A 15,784-nucleotide genomic window follows, 5' to 3' on the forward strand; every position below is an offset into this window, starting at 1 on the left:
TTTCTCTCTCCCCGCCCCCTCCCGCCCTCCCTCCTGCCCTCTCTCCCTCCCGCCCGCCCTCTCTCTCACTTCCTTTCTAAAATAATACAAATAACTTCCTACCTAAATAAAAACATTGTTTCTGTAACAAGCCATTCAGCACAATCTTTTTCTCCTGCTACTAACACGTTCCCATTGCAAAAAATGGCTCCCCCACGCTCAGGCCAAGCTCCCCGGGCTGGGCCCAGGGATGAAGCTGGCAGCCACATAATTCAAGAGTAACTCACCTTTTTTCCGTAAATATGTATTTTCATATTTTCTTAATCCTCACCAGGAGTGAGAATATTTTTCCCATTGATTTTTAGAGAGTGGAAGGGAGGAGTGAGGAAGGGGAGAAGAGAGAGAAAGAGGCAGGAGAGAGGGAAACATCGACGTGACAGAGACACATCTACTGGTTGCCTCCCACACGTGCCCTGACTGGGGATGGGATCAGACCTGCAGCCCAGGTAAGTACCCTTGACTGTGAATCAAACCTGCAAGCCTCTGGTGCATAGGACGATGCTCTAACCACTGACCAATGACGGCCAGGGATGCATGTCCATATTTTATATTTTTTTAATTTACAGTAATTTAATGTCTGAGAATTTTTAGTGTTTGCAAAGCTAAATTTTCAATGATAATGAAAAATTAAGCAACCATTATTGCCTACATGGACTTGTATTAATTTTTTTTTTATTTTAGGCAATCAAAGATCCCTGCATTATGGCCACTTTAAGATGAGATTTCTAGTGAAATCACCTTATTTCTGTAAAGTGCTTGCCAGTAAAAGGATTCCTATCAGGAGTATTATTGAAGGCTGGGGTCTGGGAGCTTCCAGCCTTGGAGGCACAATTTCCCATGTAAATTGCAGTGGGGTTCTTTGAACATTGGCAGTCTGAGCAAATTCTCTAGGGCGGCTATGTAGTGGGTCCAAGTGTGCAGCTTACAGGTTGAGCTCTTTGAGGCTCTCAGCCCTTGAGTGGTATTCAACCCTCTTCTGTGCCTCGGTTTCTCTCCTCAGCTGTCTAATACAGCCGTGAGGGCTGGGAGCACTAGGTGACCAACCTTTATATGTGTGTCCCTGGATGAGTCAATTTCTTCATTAGAGCTGAGTTGGAGGTTCCCTGTGGAGCCCTTACAGGTCATGAGGAATAACCTCTGACACCTCCACCAAGATTTTTAGTTTCCTAAGAGCATGAGACATTCAGGCTGGAGAGAGGACGTGCCCCTTATCTTAGGAGCTGAACTACTTCAGCTCTCATTTACACAGCAAAGGCATTTGTTCAAACTCTCAGAAAACAATTCAAATGGAAAAGCCAAATTTAAAAACCAGGCACCCATTTTTCCTGTCTCACCTCATAGCCTGGGTTCTGATAACCCCTAACCTTGTCAGGTTAGCAAGTGGCCTGTTTTCATCCACAGAGTGAAACAAAGGAAGGGATCACAATAGAAGAGACAAGATCAAGGGGCCCTTGGAGACAGGTTCAGGGAGCTAGCCGGACGAGGTGCCACTGCCCACTGCTCCCCCATTGCAAGTCTCACAGGGACAGGGACCTTTAGAGCTTAGAAGAAACAAAGTAAAAACAGGAAATAAGAGAAGGGAAGACACAGGAGTGAGGAACAACGCACACCTTTGTTTTAAGGGTTTTACCTGTTTTATTTATTTGGGTTTTTAAATACAGTTTTATTGATTTCAGAGATAGGAAAACAGAGGGAAAAAGAGAGAAACATCCATGTGAGAGGTATATCCATCACAAACGGTGAGATTCATCAGTTGCCTTTTGTTGAACCCACAACCTGGGCATGTATCCAGACCTGGAATTGAACAGGTGACCTTTTGACGCATGGGACGATGCTCAACCAAGTTAGCCACAATGGGTAGAGCAAAGGTTTTACCTGTTATGGTTTTGTTTTCTTTTGTTTTTTAATCCTCACCCAAGGATATTTTTTCATTGCTTTTTAGAGAGAATGGAAGAGAGAGGGAAAAACAGAGAGAAATATCGATGTGAGAGAAACACATTGATTGGTTGCCTCCTGCACAAGCCCCGACCAGGGCCTGGGCCAGGGAGGAGCCTGCAACCGAGGTACGTGCCCTTGACCGGAATCAAACCCGGGACCCTTCATCCACAAGCTGATGCTCTATCCACTGAGTCAAACGGACCAGGGCAAGGTTTGACCTGGTTTTTAAAGGTGACAATTTTAGGGGAGGTCTCAATGGAATATCTCAATAGAATATTTATCAACTCTCCAAGTCTGTCCTTTGCTATGCTGATGCATTACAAAGAGCATAAACAGTGATAAGAGTCATTCTCTGATCAGTTTCACCTTTAAAAATGTCACTGGAAAGGGATCTGAACCAAGGTGAATCTGCCCAGACATTGTCTGGAACGTGTACCCCATTTGCTTCTAAGCATCCTAGGTTAGGGAAGATACGTTTTTGTGATTTATTAGTTGTGCCTATAAATTACTAGGCCCTGTTACAGTCTCAGATTTTCCATTCCACTTGCCAAGGACTTTTCCTAGGTTTTTCATAACCAGCCACAACTCTATAAACTTGGGAACTCTTATTAGTGTTGAATTCAACGCCATGACCATCAGTGGACAGACACTAGATGCCATAGCCATAATCAGGACCCCAGACACACACCCTGCACTCCAGAACCTGGACCCTATAGAGAACCACACACCAAAACCTGGATGCCCCAACCCTGGGACTCAAACTCAAATGATTCCCCCGACTCAAACATGCTATGCAGCACAAAAGCCAGAAACTGATACCAAAGACTGACAGAGGATTCTGAACAAGAGATTCCACACACCGGCATCTGAATCTATAGTTGCACTCAGACCCCACACAAGAACTCAGGACACAAAGCCACACCCAAAGACACCCAAAACCTCAGACACACACCTGAATACATATTTGACCCAAAACCACAGACCCTGGACATAAAGCAGAGATCTATGACTAAGACGCATTAGCCACAAGCCAGAGCTGGACACACACACCAGACCTCAGTTGCCAGACGCCAGATGCATGAACTGAACCAGATCCTCATGTTGCACAAAAACCCGTGATTCAATAAAGAGAACCCATGTCACTCTAAGTCCAAGCAGCTAGTTTCACAAATACGTTTTTTTCATGCCAATGTCAATGTATAAGAGAAAAAAATAATTCCAGATTTTCAAAATCCTACCAAACCCTGCAGTGTCACACACATAAGGCTAACAGAATGGAAAAGTAATGATGCTGCTTACCTTTGCTGGCAGCTGTCCATGATCTCTCGGCTTCAGCGGTGTCAGAAGTTAGCTGTGTCCCAGCCAATAATTACACAAGGCCGGCTCTTCAAAACTGTGGGAGATTTAAAAAGCAATTATTTGCCTCATACCTCGTACATTCTAACAGCTGGGCTAATAACCAAATTAACATGATCAAATTGACATGAGATGCACTACATCTAATATATGTACAAGGAAAACTCACATACAAATGAATGCCAAAGACAAGAAGGCAATATTACGAACAGGAAATGTTGGAAAATGGGGAACTAGAGTCTTAGACTGTGGAGGTGAAATGGGTGATATTTAGGAAAAGTGCAGGATATGTGGTTAGTTAATTTCTGTTAGGTGATCTCAAAAACTATAGGATGGGAAGAAGGAGTAAGATATGAGTATCAAGAAACTCCTGGTAGCCTGGCCAGTGTGACTCAGTGGTGAGCATTGACCCATGACCCAGGAAATCATGTTCGATTCCCAGTCAGGACACATGCCCAGGTTGTGGGCTCTATCTCCACTAGGAGGTATGCAGGAGGCAGCTGATCCATGATCGTCTCTCATCATGGATATTTCTCTCTCTCTTTCCCTCTCCCTTCCTCCCTGAAATCAATACAAATATATTTGAAAATAATAAAGGAAACATCTGAAAAAGCAAATGAATGAATAACAGCTACCCTGACCAGATAGAAAAATATATTGTGTTATAAAGCTACAGTAATTTAAAAACTTGGGTAATGTCCTGTGAAGAGAAAAGTTGATGGAACAGAATGCAAAGCCAAGTAATAGACTGAAATACATATGGAAATTTGGTGTGGTAACATCTCCTTAGAGCAGTGGAAAACAGTGTTGGAACAACTGAATGGGAAAAAATGTTGAAACAGAAGCAACTCATTTCACTCATAACTACTATAAAAACTAAAAGCTACCTAAAACATAAGGGTACAAAGAGATCAAAAGTGAAAGAATGGAAAAAGATATATTAAGCAAACATAAACTCAATAAAAATTATACGATAACACACAAGTCTTAAAGGCAAAAGCTTAACTATAACTAAAGAAGATCACTTCGGATCAATAACTTCATTTTACCAGGAAGATCCAAATTCCCAAGCACTTCATAACATGGAATCAAAGTACAGAGAAGAGAGCTACAAGGGGAACTAGACAATTCTATAATCATAATAAATTTATAACCATAATACATATAACACACCTCTCTCATTCTGAGACAGAGCATACCTCTTTCAGAACCAATAGCCCCCCACAAAGACCCCAGTAAAGATGTAAACACTTCAACAACCTGAGCAGCAAACTGTAGTCAAGGTTCTGAGACCCACTGTACCCAACAACCTTACCTGCTGAAAGGCACGAAGGTGTTATTCCCAAGTTGCACACGAGGTGGCAGCAGAGGGGCACACTTCAATTATAGTTGATGAGACCACGCAGTGCTATGAAGCAAGTTTCAACAAACTTCAAAGAAATGAAATTATATACAGTACGTTTCTTGTTGTCATTGCAGTTAATCTACAAATCAGGAACAGAAGGCACCTAAAAACTCCTAATATTTAAGATTTATCAATTACACTTCTAAATAACCCCCAAAATACATCACAATTCAAGTTAGAAAATAATTTGAAGTAAATGATAACAGTACATACCAAAACGTATGCTGAAAAATGTGCACTCATTTATGCACATATTAGGAATAAAAGCTGAAAATTTACATGTTTTGCATCCGTATCAGAAACCTAGCCTGTCCGGTGTAGCTCAGTGGTTGAGCATTGACCTGTGAACCAGGAGGTCACAGTTTGATTCCAGGGCACAGGCTGGGGTGGTGGGCTCCATCCCCAGTGGGGGGCCTGCAGGAGGCAGCCGATCCATGATTCTCTCTCATCATAGATGTTTCTTTCTCGCTTCCTCTCTGAAATGTATATACCTAAAACAGTAAAATAAATGCAGAGAAAACAGAACAAAGAAAATGTGTGCATGTATAGATGTCTGAAGGGGGATATACGTAAAACCATAGCAGGTTTTATTTTTTTACTCTTGGGGTAGAATTTTGAATTATTTTTCTGCATTATTTAAGTAAACTGCAACAAACAAAGGCATTTTCATTTTAGGAAAAAGTGTCCTAGAGGAAAACATGGGATAATCTATAATAATAAAAGCATAATATGCAAATCGACTGAATGAACAAACAGCAGAATGACCGTCCAGACAACCTTCCGGACAACCACGCTATGACACGCACTGGCGCCAGGCCAGCCAAGGCAGGAGCAATACGATTGGTTTGGGGGCCCCACCATTGCCCCACAATCACCCTGCAGAGGGAGGCCCCAGCCCCCGGCTGGCAGGATGATTGATGGGGGGTGAGGTGGGGGTGGGGCTCCACGGTCGCTCCAAAGAGGGAGGCCCAGGCCAGCCAAGCCATTGCACCACACCCTGTCGCCCGCAGAGGGAGGCGACAAGTGGCGGGGGAGGGGGACAGCGCAGCACAGATGGCAAGCAATGGCAGCGGCAGGGGGTGGGGCCAGCTGCCAGCAGCCCAGCAGCCGGGGAAGGAAAGTACCGAAAGGTCCTAATTGCTGGCCAGGCCTAGGGACCCTACCCAAGGGGTCCCAGATTGCAAGAGGGTGCAGGCCAGGCTGAAGGACACACACCCTCAGCACGAATTTCATGCACTGGGCCTCTAGTCCTATCCTATCTAATAATAGCCAAACATGGTAATTGACCGTACCTTTGCTACACCTCCCATTGGCTAATCAGTGAGATATGCAAAATAACCACCAAAAAAGATGGCGGCTAATTTGCATACTGCCGGCAGGGCAGGACCACATGAGCCACCAGCGCAAGCCACCATCCAGGCCCCCGTGGGCGACGCCAGAAGCCGCCTGCCTGCCACCCGGGACCCGATCCGGTCCCGGGCCGCAGGCACACTGGCCCTGCAAGCCCCAGGAGCCACCTGCCTGCCACCCTGGAAGCCCCAGAAGCTGCCAGTCACTCTATTAGTAAGCACTCTGAAAGTCAGTGGCATAAATGCACCAATTAAAAGACAGATTATGAAGGTGAATCAAAAACAAAACCCACTTTAAATATAAAGACACATATACATTAAAAGTAAATAAATTAAGCTGCAGCCTGTTTTGCTCAGTGGATAGAGCATTAGCCCTTGAACTGAAGGGTCCGAGGTTAGATTCCAGTCAAGGGCATGTACCTCAGTTGCTGCCTTGATCCCCAGTCCCTATCAGAGCATGTGAAGGAGGCGACCAATCAATGTGTCTCTCCCTTTCCCTTCACTCTCTCTAAAATTCAATGGAAAAATATCCTTGGGTGAAGATGAACAAAAACAAAGTAAATGGATTAAGTAACATTAAAGAGATTATAAGAAAAATATATTCCAAATTTTGTTAGTTGTATAATGGTTATATTTAAATTATTAACATCTAAGAAATTGGGTGAAGGGTACATATAATATGCTGTAGTATTTTATAGTTTTTTTACATGTATGAGATTATTTCAAATTAAAATATTAGAAAATTAAAAATAAAATATTAATTGAAATGTATCTGCATTACATGAAAAATCTCCTAATTGCTTCTAGCATAATTTATTAAATTATGCTAAAATTTACAAGGGTTCAATTAAAAAATATCTTAATTCTAAATGATATAATAGAAAATATATAATAGTGCAGTTATAAGCACTTATCTGAAAATAAAAATTTAAAGAAGTGAATTTAAAGGAGGGATTAGCCAAAGAAAATATATGCACAACCCATGGACATAGACAACAGTATGGTGATGGCCAGAGAGAAGTGGGGGGCAAGAGCTGGGTAGAGGGGGCAAAAGGGGGGAAATAGGGACATCCTATCCTATCTAATAATAGACAAACATGGTAATTGACCATACCTTCGCTACACTTCCCATTGGCTAATCAGGGCGATATGCAAATTAACTGCCAACAAAGATGGCGGTTAATTTGCATATGTAGGCACAATGCTGGGACGCGAAAGGGGAAGGACAGAAGAAGCCGCCTGTCGCTGATGGTAATTGGAAACCCAGGCGGCAAGCAAGAGCCAGGTGGCAGGGCTGCCTCTGCCCTGCCCGGCCCGTGATCGGAGAACCGGGGCCGCCTTTGCCTGCCCCCCAGCTGGTGTTCGAAGAAGTACCTGTATTTTTTTTTCAAAGTACCTGTATTTTTAATAATTTCTTGACATGGTAAAACAATTTTACATTATGATCCAAGGGTGGTGGGGTGAGAAGGAGCAGCAGAACAATCCAACAAACAAAAAGGGAAACAGAAATGCATGGTGGAAGGGATTTGAAGGGTGGGTAGGGGCATTGCCCAACTAAAATCCAATTGGTTTGTTACTGAGTACTATTCATGGGAAGACAGCATCCTGACTGCTTCTCTATACAGCATATTGGGAGTAAAAATGATGCATCCAGATGGAAATATGATTAGGGGTTGGAAGACAGACAGGGAAAGAAGAAGTCAGAAATAGACACTGAGAGAGTCCCTGGCTGGCTGGCTGCAAATACTGACTCTCCAGTAGTGATAGAATAAAAAAGTGGGGGATATCTCTAGAAGATTCAAGAGATAGGGGGCAACTCTTCTATAGTTTTGACTTGCCCAGCAGATTTCCACATATACACGTGTACACGCCTATGTTTGCATGCACACACATATACACATAACTGACTGCCCTCCCTGGAAGCACAGAAGAAGAAGAAGCCGCCAGAAGAAGAAGCCGCCCACCTTTGGTCCAGGCGCCAGTGCCTGCGGCTGGCTGCAGCCCAGGAGACAGACAAGCCACCTGCCTGAGGTCCCAGGCTGCAGCCACCTGGAGAAGCTGCCAGCCCTGTGGTCCAGGGCACCAGCGCCTGTGGCCAAGGAAATAGGTTCCCTCTTCTCCTACTGCAGTCATTACTTCAATATTCCCCTTCTGAATTTCTCTCCTGTGCTGTAACCCAACTCCACTTTTCATCGGAAAGATACGGAACAGAGAGAGCAGTGTTAAAAGCTTACAGTTTTAAGCCAGTAAGGTTGGTACTTAAACATATAAATGGAAAACTAGAGTCCTTAAGGTAACAAAGGCTACAAAGGACAGGGACAGCTCATGACCTATTATACTCAGCAATCCATATGGGGACTGAAAACTTTGCAATGATGACAATTAGTGAAGATATGAATCAACTAAAATAGTTGACAGGGACAATTCTTCCATTTGTGAAAATATCTACATCAAATCTGTTTAAATAGATTTTCATCTGCAGAATAGAACACATTCTGACAAGACCACCACCACCACCAATGTGGTCAGTGTTGTGCCGATAAATGTTTAATAACTGAGGGCCACCCCCGCCGAGTGCACAAATTTTTGTGCACCAGGCTACTAGTATAATAATAATAAAAGGCTAATATGCACATTGACTGAACGGCAGAATGACCGGTTGCTGTGATGCGCACTGGCCACCAGGGGGCAGACGCTCAATGCAGGAGCTGCCCCCTGGTGGTCAGTGCACTTCCATATGGGGAGTGCCACTCAGCCAGAAGCTGGCTCATGGCTGGCCAGCGCAGTGGTGGTGGCAGGAGCCTCTCTCGCCTCCATGGCAGCACTAAGAATGTCCAACTAACAGTTTAGATCCGATCCCTTGGGGGCCTAAGCCTTTAGTCAGACATCCCCCGAGGGCTCCCTGGCTGCCAGAAGGATGTCTGACTGCAAGCTTAGGCCTGGTTCTCCAGGGAGTGGGCCTAAGTCAACAGGTGGACATCCCCCAAGGGGTCCTGGACTGTGAATGGGCACAGGCTGGGCTGAGGGACCCCCCCCCCAGCACAAATTTTTGTGCACTGGGCCTCTAGTTTATAAATAATAAGCTAGACTATTGTGGTGGCAACACAAGTCTTTGCTCACCAAGCTTGGCCTCCTCGTCTAAAAAGAATAGAAGCTCTTTCTAATTGTTTAGCCCAAAGTGGCTCCTTTCATAATCTGCACCTCTTTGTGTGCATTTCCAGCAGTTCTGAGAGGGAACTCCTAAGCTTTGGGTCCCTGGAATTCACCTGAGCCTGGTTCTAACATCTACGAGTGATGTTCTTTTGAACACAGAACAGACCTCTCAGGGTCGTCATTCTTTAAATTGTAAAATTCACACACACATGCTTTTTTTTGTTAATCCTCACCCAAGGATATTTTCTTCATTGATCTTTTAGAGAGAGTGGAAGGGAGGGAGGGAGGGAGAGAAACATCCACGTGAAGGAGACACATCAGTTGCCTGCCTCCCATACTCGCAGGGGATCAAACCTGCAACCCAGACACATGCCCGTGACTGGGACTCAAACCCAAGACCCTTCGGGATGGGGCCGATGCTCTAACCACTGACCTACACCGGCCAGGCCGAATCCCCATTTTATAGCTTTAACATTCGTTGCTGACAGACCGAGCCTCAACGCCTGGGCTCTGCCTCCAGAGAGCCTGCAGGGTGGGAGCGCAGCTCAGTGGACTGACAGGGAGGTGGCGCTCCGGGTGCTGGTTCAGCCGCAGGACGTGCCCGTGAAAAGTGGTCCCACAGGAAAGGCTCACTGATGTCCACCTGCCTCTCGAGTCAGGAAAAGTCCTGCTGGTCGTCCTGTATCTGTGACCTGCTGTTTGTCCCGTGTCCCAAAACCAGCTATTTTACGAGGTGTGTTGACCCAACTGATCTAAGGAGACATCTGTATCTGATACAATTTACTGACGGTTTGGGGTCATTTACTAACACTTTATGCTGTTCCATTAATTTTCACACAAGTTAATGCGAACAGCAATGAGGTAATATTGGAATACAAACGCTTTGGGAAACGGCGAGGCAGGGTGATATTTAGGAAAAGCGCAGCACACTCGGCAGGTTGTGTTTATACGAAAACCCAAACCAATGGGACGTGGGCGGGTGGGGGGCCCGCAGGCTCCTGTCTGCACCTTCAGGTCTGAGGCTGAGGCCATTGGGCTCACGCTCCCTCCTGACACCAGGTGTCGCCATGGAAACCTCTTAGGAAGAAACTACATCAACATGCACGAGGCACAGCTGTGTCCTCTTTATTCCCACTTTGGACGGTAAATAAAAGCTTCACATCCAGAAGCTTAAACTATCTACGTATTTTTACCCCTTTAATCCTCACTGATTTCAGCGGAAGGGGAGGAGCTGGAGAAACCCGGACCCGCCGGGACCTGGGATCACAGCCGACACTGTTTGTGTCCAGGACCAACCGAGTCACGTCACGGGGCCATGTTGTTGCAGCTGAAACGCGTCTCCATTCCTCAGAGACCGTCCTTCAAGCCTCGGACAGTGACACCCAGAGGCTCCGCGTAGAAGAAGCCACAGGAGAGCCCGGGGGCGCCTGTGGCTCCTGAGACATAAAAGTCCCAGCGACAGGGGAGCCGCCCGGAGCCGCCTCACCTGGGGCCCCGCCACCTCACGCCTCACACCCGGAGGCCTCTCCTCATGTCCCCTGCTCCCCTCACCTCGTGCCCCTCTCCTCATGGCCTCGGCGGGCTCACCTCAGCCTCAGCCTCAGCCTCACGCCCGCCGGCCTCACCTGTGGCCCCGTGTCACACCTCACACCCAGAGGCCTCTCCTCACAGCCTCTGCCCCCTCACCTCACGCCTCACACCTCGTGCCCCCCTCCTCATGGCCTCCGCGGGCTCACCTCAGCCTCAGCCTCAGCCTCACACCCGCCGGCCTCTCCTTGAGCCTCCGGCCTCACCTCAGGACCGGGCCACGCTGCTCCCAGGCCACCACTCGCCTCAGGCCCGCCAGCCGCCTGCCTCGTACCTGAACCCCGTGTGGCTCCACTTGGGCCCCTTCCCCTCCTCAGGTCCACCCTCCGCTCCCCTCAGGCTCAACGCGCCTCTCGCCTCAGTTCCCGCTCCGCCGCACATCATGGCGGGTCCTGTGGTTGAGGACGCACAGCGAGGCCACGCCCCTACGTCCCAGACCAGCTCCGGCCTCAAGTCCGGCCCCGCCCCTCATTCCAGCCTGGCCCCGCCCCTCCAGATAAAGCTTTGTGGCTTAGCCATTTTCCAGTTGTTAATCCTCACAGGAGAATATTTACATTGATTTTTTAAGACAGAGTGGAAGGGAGCCCTGGCCGGTGTGGCTCAGTGGATAGAGCGTCACCCTGTGGACTGAAGGGTCTCGGGTTCGATTCCGGTCAAGGGCACATGGCCAGTGTGGGGCGCGCAAGAGGCAGCCAATCCACGATTCTCTCTCATCATTGATGTTTCTATCTCTTTCTCCCTCTTCCTTCCTCTCTGAAATCAATAAAAATGTATTTTAAAAAAAGAGAAAGAAAGTGGAAGGGAGAGGGAGAGGCTGAGAGAAACACATCCATCGGTTGCCTCCCACATGCAGCCCACCCAGGTCAGGAATGGTGCCCTTAACCCAGGGCCGACGCTCTAACCACTGAGCAAACATGCTAGGGCTGCAGCTAGACTTTTATCTGTGACCTGCTGCTGGCCTCAAGTCCCAACTCCATTTATTATATAATGCACATTTTTCTAATGACCCGAGGAGACCTGTTTATCAGACAAAATTTATCTTTGGATTTGGGTCTCTTACTACACCTTCTATTCTGTTCCATTAATTTATCTACTAGGCCCGGCTGGTGTGGCTCAGTGGTTGAGTGTCGACCTATGAACCAGGAGGTCACAGTTCAATTCCTGGTCAGGGAACATGCCAGAGTTGCAGGCTCAATCGCCAGTAGGGGTTGTGTAGGAGGCAGCTGATCAATGACTCTCTCATTGATGTCTCTGTCTCTCTATCCCTCTCCCTTCCTTTCTCCATAAAAATCAATAAAAACATATATATTTTTTAAATGTGTCTGTTGGGAAGCAGTGCAGTCCTGAATCCTGTCCGGAGGAGGTGGACCAGGAGGCCTCCTCCCCAGGAAACTGGTCCTGAGGAAGCGCTGACTTGGAAACAGCGGGAGAAAGTGCTCACAGACTCCAGCTGCCGCTGAGCACCCCACCCCAGGCGTCCCCTCTGGTTCTCAAACACTTGCTGGCACTCGACCCTGATCTCAGGCTCCCTCTCTACCCCCCACACTGCCTGCCCAGGACGGAGACATCGCATCCGGGTCTCTCCTCGCCTGTTTCCCCAGGTGCCAGCTGCCCATTAGATGCCGGGCTGGAGTCGGGACATGTAATTCATCTCAAGGTCTCTACTGGCCCCTCATGTCCCCTGGCCCCTTTCCTCATGTCCTCTTTCCCATCACATCCTGGTGAAAGCAGGGATGGAAAATTCAGCTCCAGATCTCTCTCCTTTTGCCAGGCAACCGCTGTAACCACACAGGGTGGCTAGAACCGAGGTACAGAATTCTGCTCAAGGCCTTTCCTGGCCACGTACCCAACAACCACTGTGCTCTTCACAGCGGGTTGAAGCAGGGAGGGAGAATGTGCCTGCAGGTCTCTCCTTGACCATTGACTCATGACCCCTCAAAAGGTGTGTGGAAAGGGGATAAGTAAGTTGTCTCCTGTTCTCTCCTCACCTCTTAGCCAAACACCTGCTCTGCCCCTCACATACTGGTCTTAAGGCAGAATGGAAATGTGGCCCCAGGTCTCCTACGTTCTTCCCCAGACACCCCTCATCTCCTTCATAGCGGGTTGGAGCCAGAAAATCTGCCTCCAGCTCTCTCCTCGTTCCTTACCCCAGGACTCCCCATGCAACTCACACAGCATACAACAGACATATGGACAAGAATAAAGATCCCTACTATAAAGAGCTCCTGGTGAATAACTGAGCTCAAATTTAGAAAAAACAAAAACAAAAACAGAGCCTCGTGTTCATTTCTACACAGGAGCTTCTCATACAAACCTCAGTTCAGGGAGTGAGTGACCTGCCAATGTCCTACCACATTGAACTGACTGCTAAGTCCTCTGCACTGAGCACAGAGGAGATGCCAGGACCAGACCAGAACACGTGGACTGGAGCAGAGCAGAGCTGAATTGTGTAGCCTGAAAGGGAATTCACTCAGGGCAGCCTGACCCCAGGGCTCCTCAAGCCATGACGTAAGGACTCCAGTTGGCACTGAGCTAAAGACAAGGACCATCATTAACAGACACCAGACAGCAGAGCCAGGCTCAGGACCCCAGAAACAGACCCCGGTCCTCACAGCAGACCATGTAACTTTTCTGGACCCCTTGGGGGTCAACCTAATGTGCCTGGGCACCAGGACAGATATCACAAATTTCTTCATTATTATCATGTTCAGGCCCTGATGTCAGAGCTGCACGTGGACCCCACACAGGAATGCAGGAAACCAGCCACACCCAAACAGAGCCCAGAACCCAGACAAAGACCCAAATACAATTCACCCGAGACCACAGACACTGCAGTCGGAACTCAGGTCTGCGTTTAGGAACCCAGGTCCCTAAGTAGGCACTGGACACCGGACACCAGTTACCAGATGCCAGACACAGGAGCTGAACCACAGGTCCCAGGCCTCACACTGTCAGCAGGGCTCCAGAACAGGGGCCCAAGGGTTAGAAAATAATTAGAACTGAATGATAATAAAAATACTACATTACAAGACTTACAGAAAAATGTGCAGTCATAAGTGCACAAATTAGGGAAAGAGACAAGCTGACTATTTACAAGATTTATACCCTTCTTGGAATCTAGAAGAGTCAATTAAATCCACAGAAAGTAAAAGAAAGGAAGTGCACATGTAGAGTTGTCTGGAAAGGTATGTACTTAAAATGAAAGCAGTTTTTACCTCTTGTGGCAGGATTCTGAATTAACTGTATTATTCCAAATAGTGTAAGTAAGCTGCAACAAACAAAGCCATTTTCATTTTAGAAAAAAAGTACGAGAGGAAAACATGGGATAGTTAAAAAAGTATAAGAACCTAGATTGCTGTGGTGAGAACACCACAGGCCCCACAGGCCTTTCCTTTGGTCACTCAGTTTGGTCTGTGGACGAAAGGGGCCACGTGCTGACCTGACAAGCTCAGGAGAGGCCTGCATGGCAGGGTCTTGCAGACTCAAGAGACCTAAAGTCACCACAAAGGATGGTCTGAAATTAAACTTTAACTAAAAGCAGTTGTGGTGGGTAGGCACCTCCTAGGCCAGTATCTTCACTGACAAAGTCAACCTTTACCTTAACTGAGCCTATTGTCTTTTTGAATCTATGATAACACACCCTTGAAATGTCTGGGTAACCTGTAACTTTTCTGGACCCCTTGGGGATTAACCTAATGTGCCTGGGCACCAGGACAGATACCACAAATTCCTTCATTATTATCATGTTAATTGTTCCTGCACCCACCTAAGTATGTGTCCATCATTTTACTTTTTATCCAATCCCAGGGTCCCCCCCGCCCTTTGCTTTCTCCCGCCTCCCTAGTCTATCACCAATGGATTTCATGTAACTACCCACGTCCCTTTCCTTTGATTGGATGTATAAATACGGGTGTGACCCGCCATTCTCCGGAGCATTATCTAAATTCGTTGAGGTTCTGCTTCCCGGCACATGATGACAGTCTGGCTCAAATAAACTCACAAAAAATCTTTACAGGTTTCAATGGTTTTTTTTTTTTTTTTTACGTTAACAGGTCTCGTGACAGAGGGGGGAAATTATTACAAACGTTTTAGATCAAATTCGCTCCTTTTCTCGTTTGGACTTCTTCATGTATAATTGCAGCAGTTCTGATAGAGGAAATTCTCTAAAATTGATCTGAGCCTGGGTCTGCATTTACAAGCAATGTTCTTTTGGACACAGAACAAACCTCTTTGGGGCTTTTTTTATCACTAATAAATTTATCATTTTTATAGCTACCACATTCATTGTTGAAAGACCTAAGCTTCAGACCCGGCTCTGCTCCTGAGAGCCTGTGAGGTTGGCCCTCGCAGTGCCCAAGTAAACTGGGACCAGAACTGTACACTCCTAAGACCCGGTCCAGTCTAGGGGTTGTGCTCACGGAAAGGTGGTCCCACAGGAATTCCTCACCTAAATTGGCACCTGAGACTTGTACCCCAGACACAGTCCAGGCACACACTCTGGTCCTCACAGGCTGGCTGTACCTGCTCCCCCGCCCCAGCTCACCTCATGTTTGGTCTCACAACCAGGCCCTCCGCTTGCATGGACACACTTCACCTTATGTCCACCTCGTTGCTCTCCTGTTGTGTGGACTGAGGACTGTGCGTCCTGGCCCAGCTTGTCATCTCAGGTCCCAGTTGCTGTTGTCAACAATTGGCAGGAAGCAGAACCTCAATGAATTGATGGAGAATGGAGGTTTTCCACCAAGTTCTATAAATTACCAACAAAGGAGTAGATTTAAGTGAGTTACATGAAATCCATTGGTGATAGATTGGGGAGGTGGGAGACAGCAAAGAGGGGAAACCTCTGCAATTGGGTAAAAGTAAAATGATAGACACAGGCTCTTTCACTTGGGTGGTGCAGGAGAGTTAACAGTCAACAATGAACAGGATAACAATAACAATGAGGGAAATTGTGGTC

At 47.0% G+C, this 15,784-nt stretch overlaps 1 long non-coding RNA gene across 2 annotated transcripts; it reads right to left on the reverse strand.

Moving 5' to 3' along the window:
* Positions 1–1,566: 1,566 nt before the first annotated feature.
* Positions 1,567–15,470, reverse strand: LOC106695320. 2 transcript variants are annotated; one of them, XR_002827345.1, is made up of 4 exons: positions 15,371–15,470; positions 4,649–4,741; positions 3,277–3,370; positions 1,567–1,973 (listed from the first exon to the last, which is right to left on the reverse strand). It is a non-coding gene; the product is annotated as an uncharacterized LOC106695320 (long non-coding RNA). The 2 variants fall into 2 exon arrangements; XR_001346414.2 differs by lacking the exon at positions 15,371–15,470 and having other exon boundaries at positions 1,570–1,973; positions 4,649–5,131.
* Between the last annotated feature and the right edge of the window lie 314 nt (positions 15,471–15,784).

This window comes from Myotis lucifugus, unplaced genomic scaffold, assembly GCF_000147115.1.
Source record: "Myotis lucifugus unplaced genomic scaffold, Myoluc2.0 scaffold_1092, whole genome shotgun sequence".
Taxonomy (NCBI): domain Eukaryota; kingdom Metazoa; phylum Chordata; class Mammalia; order Chiroptera; family Vespertilionidae; genus Myotis; species Myotis lucifugus.